The 9,537-nt window shown below is 44.4% G+C and overlaps 1 pseudogene; it reads right to left on the reverse strand.

The window, feature by feature from the left end:
* Window positions 1-2,047: 2,047 nt before the first annotated feature.
* Window positions 2,048-4,108, reverse strand: LOC110317922 (annotated as a pseudogene).
* Between the last annotated feature and the right edge of the window lie 5,429 nt (window positions 4,109-9,537).

Here is a 9,537-nt window from a genome sequence, read left to right on the forward strand (position 1 = left end):
GAAACAGAGAGTAAAGAATGCTAGTGTTCAGCTAACTGTCCTTTTCAAACGTTGGAATGGTACCTACCACATCTGGAATCGGTCTTCTCACTTCCTAAACCCAAATATAGAAACTTCCTCCAAGACATGCCTTTGGTGATTCTAGATCCTGTTGACAATAAGTACTAGCAATTATAGCTCCCCACCATGGCCCTTGTTTGTGTATCCATACGTCTATCTGATAGCATGCCAGAACACTTTCTAGTATCTAAGAACCTCTTGCCTTCCTTTCTCCAAACCTCTGTCATTCTTCTTCCTGAATGGGAAGCTGAAATGTGCCTGATTATTGCCGTCAAAAGTGGTTGGGGGAGAGAAGTTCTGTCAGCAAACCTCAGTCATGCACAGAGAACAACAAATGCCCCCTCAGCCTGGGACTCAGAAGATAGACTCCTTCCAGAAGAAGGAAGCTGGGCAGCTGACTTACAAGACACGAGAGGTAGTTTTTAGACTCTGGTCTCACTGCAGATCTCTTCTGTCTCCCAGATATTCTAGAAACTTCTCTGTCGCTGATATATTGTACATATGGTAGTGTGCTGGGACACACACAGTGTTGGATTCAGATAAACTCAGTTGGGATGTTAGGCTGTTCTCACTGGTGCTTGGAGCGTTTGGCGAACTGTCACATGCCTCTGAGCTCCTATTGTTGGCCAAGAAGTCACAGTTATTATACTCACAAGCTTGTGTGAGGGTGAAATGAAGTGTCTGTAAAATATTGGGCTCATGGATGCTTCTTTTTAAACTTGTATTTCCTGGGGGTGAAAACGAATTAAGCCTTGATAGTTATTTTGAAAAGATACATGGACTTAAATGATAATGACACTGTCCATGGCCTAAAATAATGTGCTCCTAGGAGTGTAGCATAGAAAGGAAAAAGAACAAAAAGGACTTATCAGAAGTAGAGGTCAGTGACTTTGTATATTTTAGTTGGGGCCAAATCTATCCACCATAGCAGCTACAGGAAGGTAAGGGTTGATTCTTCATGTGGCGTCTGGAAAAGGTGGAAACGAAATCTTTCTTAATACATCCCGTAAAAGGAAGAAGTGCTCTCCACAGGGGTGGCGACTTTATTTGGGTTTCTTGGGGTTAGGATTCAGCTCGCAGGGACCTCCTGGCAGGAAGCTGTTGATGGCTCCTGGCCAGGCCGGTGCAGCCCTCTGACCTTTTCTCTGGTCTTCAGGAACTTCTGTTTCCCTGGGAGGAGGAAGGTGGGAGAAGAGGAGAAGCGATTTGAATTTTCCAGAAAAAAAAATTGGCATTCAGGGAACCAAGGTGAGCAGGAATGCCCAGGGGGGTGTGAGGGCTCTTGGTGGTGTTTGCTGCTTAGTTCAGTGCCTTTTTGGGTGCTCAGGACCCTCTGCTTTTTTTTTTTTTAAAAGAATTATTTATTTTATGTATGGAAATACTCTGTAGCTATTTATCTTCAGACACCAGAAGAGGGCATCAGATCCCATTACAGATGGTTGTGAACCTCCATGTGGTTGCTGGGAATTGAACTCAAGACCTCTGGAAGAACAAACAGTGCTCTTAACCACTGAGCCATCTCTCCAGCCTCCTGATCCTCTATTCTTGTGTGCAACATGAAGCCATTGAGTAAAGAAGCATCTTTGAGTGTCTTCTCTCCACTTTACTTTATGCAGCAAACCCCTCAAAAACGGCAAGTTGGTTTCTCAGGACCAGTAACTTTTTTTTCATATTTAGATCATCTTTATTTATAAAATACTAACCTGAGAATTATAATTCCATTAAGCTTCAATTTGAGCAAAAATATAATCATATAAGTAACAGCAGTTACTTAAACTTAAAATGAGAAGGAAATGACTACCATCGAGACCAAATGCTGTCAGTTCTGTTTCTGGAGGGTCAGTTGCAGGCTCTTTTCACTTCTACTTTCAGGATGATGGGGTGGGGGGAAGAACCCAGCTCTTGCAGAAGGGTAATGTGGAAAGCGAGGGAATGGAGGAAGTGGTGGGTAGGGAAGTCCGTTGGTGGAAAAAAAAATCTCGGGGAGTTATATAAATGTTTCCTGGATGAGGTAGAGGGAGAGAGGAACCCTTTTCATGAACTGGCTTCTTGGATCCACATAGAAACTATGGGTCTCTGCCTGGGGGAAATAGTGGAGGGAGGAAGTCGCGGCCAGCTCTTCGCGTTCAGCAGGGAGAAGAGAATCAGGCACGTGTTATCGAGATTATCTTTGGTATGGTTTCTATTGGATCCCATTTCTGAGGATACTGACCTATCCACTTTATCCAAAGAAGGCATACTGTAACTTCTGAGTTCTGTTGGTCCAGAGAGTCTACCAGAGTTAGAATAAAATCTATCTTGCTTTTGTGGAGCTGGATCAGAATACGGTTGGCCTGGTGGTGAATAGGCTGTGATCCTGGGGTCTTGTTCCCACAAAGGTGACAGAGACCTGTCGGAAGGGAAGGTGCTCTGGGAGCATCAGATAGCCTGTCATAGCTTGAGTTTCCTCTTTCAGTGTTCATCTGATGGTCCAGAAGGTTCTCAGGGCTTCATGAGTGTCTTCCTCCTTCCCCTGGAAGCAAAGGTGAGAGTTGGAGGAGAGAGAAAAGCTCTCCTTTCAGATGGAGGTTGGCCCAATGGCGAGGGACCCTATGGGGAGTGCGCTCTGCCAAATGCTGTATTTGGAACATCCAGTGCATAAGGATGTTTTTCTAAAAGTTCAACTTTAAACTCAGTTTCGGTTAATTTGTGCCTGTTGTGGGCATTTTTTTTTTCTTAAATTATTGAGATTTCTTTCAAGAGTCTGAGCTGCCAGTTATCATGTGCCTTTTTTTCCCCCATGAGAAATAACCTGCCCCTGGTAATAATGAATTGTTCTCTCCAGCTCTTCTTCAAGACCCTTGGCATGCTGTCTGCAGGTCTCCAGTTCCTAGGTCCCGTGGGTGATTTTTCTCATCTACATTGGAAAGTTTTTCTTCTTTCTCTAATCGGTAATTTTCTTCTACTGTTAGTTTCCTGTGAAGTTTCATTTCACTTTCTTGGTACAAGTCAGTTATTACTTTCCGTTTCTGGTGAAGTTTCTGGCTCTCACTTTCACACTGTGCCTTTTCTGACTGCAAGAATGCTTGTTTAGACTCAAGACTTTTGATAGGCTCTGTAAGGTCTTCTTCTACTTGATCCACTTCAGGTAATTGAGTATAAATTTGATTTCTTTCTCCTTCCAAGGCTTTCAAAGAAGCATTTAACTTAGCTGCATAAATCAGCTACTTCCAAGCTCCCTTTGGCTGATTATCTAAGGGAGCAGTGTTTTCTAGGCCACTCTTCATGTCCAAGTCCAGATTCCCATCATCTACTATGTCTTCTGCAGGCTCAGCAGCCCACCCTTCATCTTTAGCAGGCTCTTGATCAGAGATTCAATCTGAGCTTCCTTCTCACTCAGAACTTGTTCCGCCTGTGCTCTGGACTCTTCCAATGCCACTTTCTGTTTATTGAGATCCCTCACTTGTTCTTTCATTATTTCAGTTTCCTGTACAAGCTGTTTCTGGCTTTCCTGAAGTTGAGAATTTTCATTCAAGGCATCTTTTATTGCCCCCTTGAGTCGCTCTTCACTGATTCCAAATATTCTAAAGGTTGTTTTGGCTTCAGCTCCTTGTGATTTGGGAGATTTTGATTCATCTTCTAGAAACTGTATCCTTTTTGAAATATCAGCCACCAACTCATCTTGTTCAGAATGTTTAGCTCTCTCTTCTTGATTTTCCTCTAGGAGTATTTCATCTTCAAGTTTAGATTTGGATCTTTCCAGATTTTCATAGGTCGCCTCTAAACTTTGCGTTGACTCCTTCTCAAAGCTCGACTCCTTTAAAGATGACTCTAAGCCTTCAAATTCCTTTTGAACAAAGTTGACTTTTTCAAGTTAGTTTACAATTTTCTTCATTTAGTGCAGAAAGCTCAAAAGCAAGTTTTTTCCCCCCTCTTCCCACGTAAAATCAGCTTTGAATTGATCAGAAGCCCCTCTCCAGAGAAACAAGACAACAGCAAGCAGTCCAACGGTAAGCACACATATTGCCAATTCCAGTGAAAACCCATTGGGATTAAAGTTTGCTCTCATAGCTTCAGGCAATGCTGCTGCAACTGGGAAGTGGATATTAGCCCCAAAGTGAGGAATACCCAAGATTTAATTCACAGACTATATGAAGCCTTGAGAAGAGTAATCTCCGATTACAATAAATTGAAATTAGTCATCAAAAACAGGAGAGGCTGATGAGATGGCTCAGCAGTTAAAAGCATTTATTTGTTGTTCCCTGGGCAGCTGCTCCAGAACCCACCTTGTGCCGCTGCCCCGGGCATGCCATCTGTGTGCCTACAGGTGGAGGCCTTGCAGATGGCCCGGTAGCCAGCAACAGGCCTAGTGCCATTTTTTTTTTTTTTCAATTCACCTTTCTTTGCTCTCTGATGTTCTTTTATGATCCATTTACTTTAGACTCAGATGGGGTTGCTAATAACAACACAAGCCACAGTAGTAGCTGACTGCCGTCTAAGATAGATACTTCTTAGCTCAGATTACTTCACTGGTTTTCCCTAGGTAGTTACTGTGTGATAAGCTCTATCTCATGGATGAAGAGATGGAAGATCAGAAAGATGAATTACAAATTAAGCAGTCACTTGAAGGGAGTAGTTAGGATTTGAACGTGGGTAGATGGGACCTATGACCTGCTGGTTTCTTCATAGCTGGATGGTAGTAACGGTGTTTTCTTCTTGTCTTTGTTGTCTGCAAGACTGATATACAAGGGTCCAGTTGCTCAGCAGACGTTTCTTTCTATATAACTGTGGAATTCTGTGTGGACATGTTTGTGAGTATGTGTGTATGTGAGAGTAGATTTGTGGAGTCCGGAGATGGATATCCAGCATCTTCCTCTCCACCTATTTTTTAAATTAACTTATTTATTCCTTTCTCACATATTATATACCAACTGCAGTGTCCCCTCTGCCCTCTCCTTCCTCTTTCCCTCTCCCTGAGATCCATTCCTCCTCTATTTCCCTTGAGAAAAAAAGCAGGCCAAAAATGGTATTATGCGTTACACTAAGACTAGGGGCTGACCCTCATATCAAAGCTGGCCGAGGCAACCCAGTAGGAGAAAAAGGTCCCAAAAGCTGGCAAAAGAGTCAGAGACACCCACACTCCCACTGTTGGGAGTCACACAACAAGACCAACTGGGTCATCTCCCCATCCCCGGAGTGTCTGCTTTTCTGTTTGTTTTTCATTTGTTAGCTCTGGTTTGGCTTAGAGCTGAGAATATGTGTGTATTCAATATTCAACTGATTGGTTAAAAAATAATTTTGATGAGCATATAGAAATTGGTTGCAGTCTCTTGGCATGAATATACACACATATGCTCTATACCTTTCTTGCCCTACAAAATATGACAAGATGTGGTGAAACAGATCATTTTACCTTTAGCACACTAAAGAGACCTGCAAGATTGAACCAGTTTGTGTCAGGCAATATAGTATTTGCTGTCTCGCAGTCACCGCAGTTACCTTGGGGGAGTCGCTGTATCATTATATATTATGTTTTATGATGACCACACAACAGACTGAATTTAGAGTTGCTGTCATTGGATGCCAGATCAGGCACAGCCTGAGACCCCTATGCCAGGTTAACTTTCAGCTAGGATAAGAGAATAAAGGGAGAAGCAGCTTTGCACTGTGTTCCCCGTGCGGGGGTGAGATTTGGTGGGAGAAGAGCACAGTCTCCTATGTCTTCCTGGAGGTAAACAAGAACTTAGACTTTCTAGGGATCTGGAAGCACTGATTCAGTGGCTTGAGCTGATGAGCCTCTATGTTCGCCCACCAAGGAGCTTAGAAATAGCTGGTCCTATCAGGTCTACCAAGCAGACTGTGCTGGTCGTGAACTAATCCCTAGCTTACTTTATTTGTTACAGCATTAGGCTGAAACCACAGAACTGCCCACAGACATTCTAGACGCTGCAATGGCTGACAGGCGCCACCTGGAAGGCTTGTGCCTCTCTCTGCAAGAAAGGCTGCCTTCCTAGGTTCACCTGTGCGAACTTTTTGAAATATTACTAGAACTTGGAGAGCTCTTCTCCAAACTGAATCCACTGCTAAGGGTTTATGTCTCTAAGCTGGGACTCATCAAATCGGGGGGGGGGGGAGGGAGGAGGGGAGCAGGGGGTGCGTTCCTCACTTATCACCTGCCCTCTGTCTTCACACAGGATTGATGGCTTCTGCTGTGGTCTCCTGGGGAAGGCTGCGGTGGCCTTCCAGCCTGCAGCATTTGTAACTCTGCTGTCACCAAGTGTTATAGAGGTGAGAGGCAAGTTTTTAATGTTATTCTTGAGACAAGAGGTTGGAGAGACAAGGTGTTGGGGGGAAGCAGGTTGCTGAGGGCCATCAGCTCTCAGAGGTCAGAAGGGTGTTTATACTCTGAGAACTCTCAGGGGCTCTCGTAAGTGTGGGGATCATGTTTGTTACGGAAGAGTTGCCTTCATAATGGATGGTTCCCAGCTGCACCAGGGAAGGTGGGGCTTGGAAGCTTGTGTGTGTGTGTGTGTGTGTGTGTGTATGTGTGTGTATGACTATGTATGATGTAGACGTCTAATAGATATGCATGTGTTTCTGAGTAGGCATACGTATTACATATGAAGGAATAAGTGTAAATGTGTGTGAATGTGTGTGCATGAGTGCTTTTGTATATGCTTATATGAGTATGTAATGTGAGCATGGGTTTTGTGTGTGTGTGTGTGTGTGTGTTCCTTTTATGACTGCTAGGACATATGTGGCTTAACTCTGCAAAGCTCTTTAGAAGTGGAAAGCAGACAATTCAGCTCATCCTTCCCCTAAAACAGATCTAGGCATGAGGGTCAAGGCATTCTTCAGCCATTTTCTCACATTCATACAGTCTCTTCCATCTCATATAGTAGCACAATGCTGCTGTGAGAGACCTCTGGCTGCTAAGTCTTCTGGTTCCCATGGAAACCATAAGGCCCCCCCTGGAAGTGGGAGGGAGAAGAGGTCAGGAGAGAGCGAGCTGGAAGCAGCAGCCTTCCTGGGAGGAGGTGGTAGGAGTCTTCAACTCCCACAAAGAGGCAGAACAAAGTCTTGGGGGAGGGGCGGGAGAGGTGTCACCAAGGAAGAGATTTATTAGCCTTTTCCCTGGCTCACTGAATTGATTACCCAATAATAAAGTCTCAGGGAATAGAGGGGAAGGCTGAAGGACCAAGACAAAAATGAAATAAAGTTTATTCTTTCCTAGAGTCATTGCCTGTACAGTCACCGGAGTCACCCACAACTGCCACTCAAGGCCCCGAAACAGACCCTGCTCCTGGATTTTCTCCCTGACAGCCCTGCAGGAGACTGCCAGTCTTTTTTCTCTAAGTTGCTCCAGGGCAGCTACGTTATTTAGTTAGCATCTCCAATGGTTGGGCTGTATACATTGGACAAGTGTGTATCCTGACTCTAGTACATACAACTCAACCCCTACTGCACACTCAGTCCCTACAGCCCGGTGACTTCACTTTCTGTATGGGTTGTATTCTTTTTCAGTTATCGCCTGAAGATACTATGATGTTTACCCAGTTCACACTCATTACTAAGATCTTCAAAGGATGAATATAGTTCCCTGGCTTGCAAGTACATAATATCTGGCTTCTCTGAACATCTGTGTCTGTAGTTAATCATGGCCTTTTTGTTTGTAAAATACAGGCTTTTTCCATCCTCTTGGAAAGGGCACACAGCTTTGGTAAACAATAAGACTCATCAGTAATTCAGATCCTATTATGAGTGTTTGCATGCAAGGTATCATTTGAAACAAAATATAATCTGGTTCTGTGGCTTGGCCCTGTGTCTATTGCTTGTGAACTTGGTCAAGACATTTTCAACTCTCTGAATTCCAGTTTCTTCACATGGAAATAAGAATCATAAACACCATAATAGTCTCCCCATCTGCTTGTTTTAAAGATCATGAGCACCATTAGTCTGAACAGTGCTTTGAAACCTGGGTCAGATAACGTGAGTTATTGTCACTGTTCTTTGACTGCAGAGAGATGCTTTACACCCTTATCTGTGCCACATAGATCTATTCACGAATCTCAATTCACGAAGCCAGAAACCTCACATTACTTGAGTCCAGATAGAGGTGTAAGGCCCATTATGATCTTCAGTGTATTTGGGGGGGGGGGGATTTTCTTAGGCAACAAATCCAGAAGTCAGTTGTCACAGACTAAGATGTTTCGATTATTAAGAGAAATTTAGGAAAAGGATATAGGAAAGCTTCAGAAACTTCAGGGAGAGGAGGCTAAGGAGATGGATCATTTGGTAAAAGTGCTTGCCACACAAGCACGAGGGCTTGAATTTGGATCCCCAACACCGATGTAAAATCCTAGTGCCTGTGCTGGGAATCTCAGAGCTGTGGAGGCAGAGATAGGCGCACTTGTACAGATCATTGGCTAGCCAACCTCGCTCAACTGGTGAGTTCCAGGATCCGTGAGAGGTCCACTCTCAAAGAGACAAGATAGAGAGGAAGATACCGGATGTCACTCTCTGGCCTTCTTTCTGCAGACACATTCACGTGCACATATTCATGTTTTTACATACACATACACTCACATGGACACATAAATAATTTTAGAGAGTGAACACAGGGAAGCCCAAGCTTGGGCATCTGTTGCCTGTTGGAGGCCTTTGCTTAGTCACCACTCTCTGACTTCATTTTCACACCCACCCTATCAGATGGGTACCACATTTTAAGGGTGAAAAGATTGGCTTAAAGATTTGCCTTGCCAAGACCCAGGACGTCTCTCATCTTGGTGGCTCTGACTTTCCTTTCTGTTCTTGGAATAGCCTCTGAGGTCCCATTGCCCTAAAGGAGCTGAAGTTAGATGACCTTTGACAGTCCTGCTAAGTGGTCCTGGGGGAGAGAAAAACAATAGCACTGGGGACTCTAGGGAAACAGTTGGTTGTACATCACAGCTTGTCATCCAAAAGCGAACTCACATCAGGGAGATGAAACCCAATAGACAGAGCTTCCTGTGTTATTGTCAGGGTGGTCTGTTCCAGGCAAGTCTGCCTGTCTGTTTAACTAACAAACATCCTACACCAGGATGGGCAATGTGGAGAATGTGGAGGGGGAGGGGAAAACCCCTAGCTACTGGGACAGCTGGCCTCCCTGGCCCCTCCCAGGGCTTCCAGGTTTTCAGGGAGCAAGGGTGAGTTTGATTAAGAACCTTCTGTCAGGACATGTCTACCAGGTGCCTAGTGACCTCTGAGGCAGTTTAATGTCCAGTAACACAATGTCTGTCATAACCTCTGCCCTGTCTGTACAGTTGGAGGATAGAGCTTATTTTGAAGAGGAAGTCATCTTTTAAATAGAAACTGGGCACTTTGGCCTGCTCCTCTGGCTTTTCCTGCCACTTCAAGGCTCGTGTTGGAAGTCTGGAGATACGTGTTTCCTTCTTCAGCTGAGCCAAGAAAGAGGCCAGGTGGGAACTTTACCAAGTGGAGCACACCATTGGCCGCAGT

Source organism: Mus pahari, chromosome 3, assembly GCF_900095145.1.
Source record: "Mus pahari chromosome 3, PAHARI_EIJ_v1.1, whole genome shotgun sequence".
Lineage (NCBI taxonomy): Eukaryota > Metazoa > Chordata > Mammalia > Rodentia > Muridae > Mus > Mus pahari.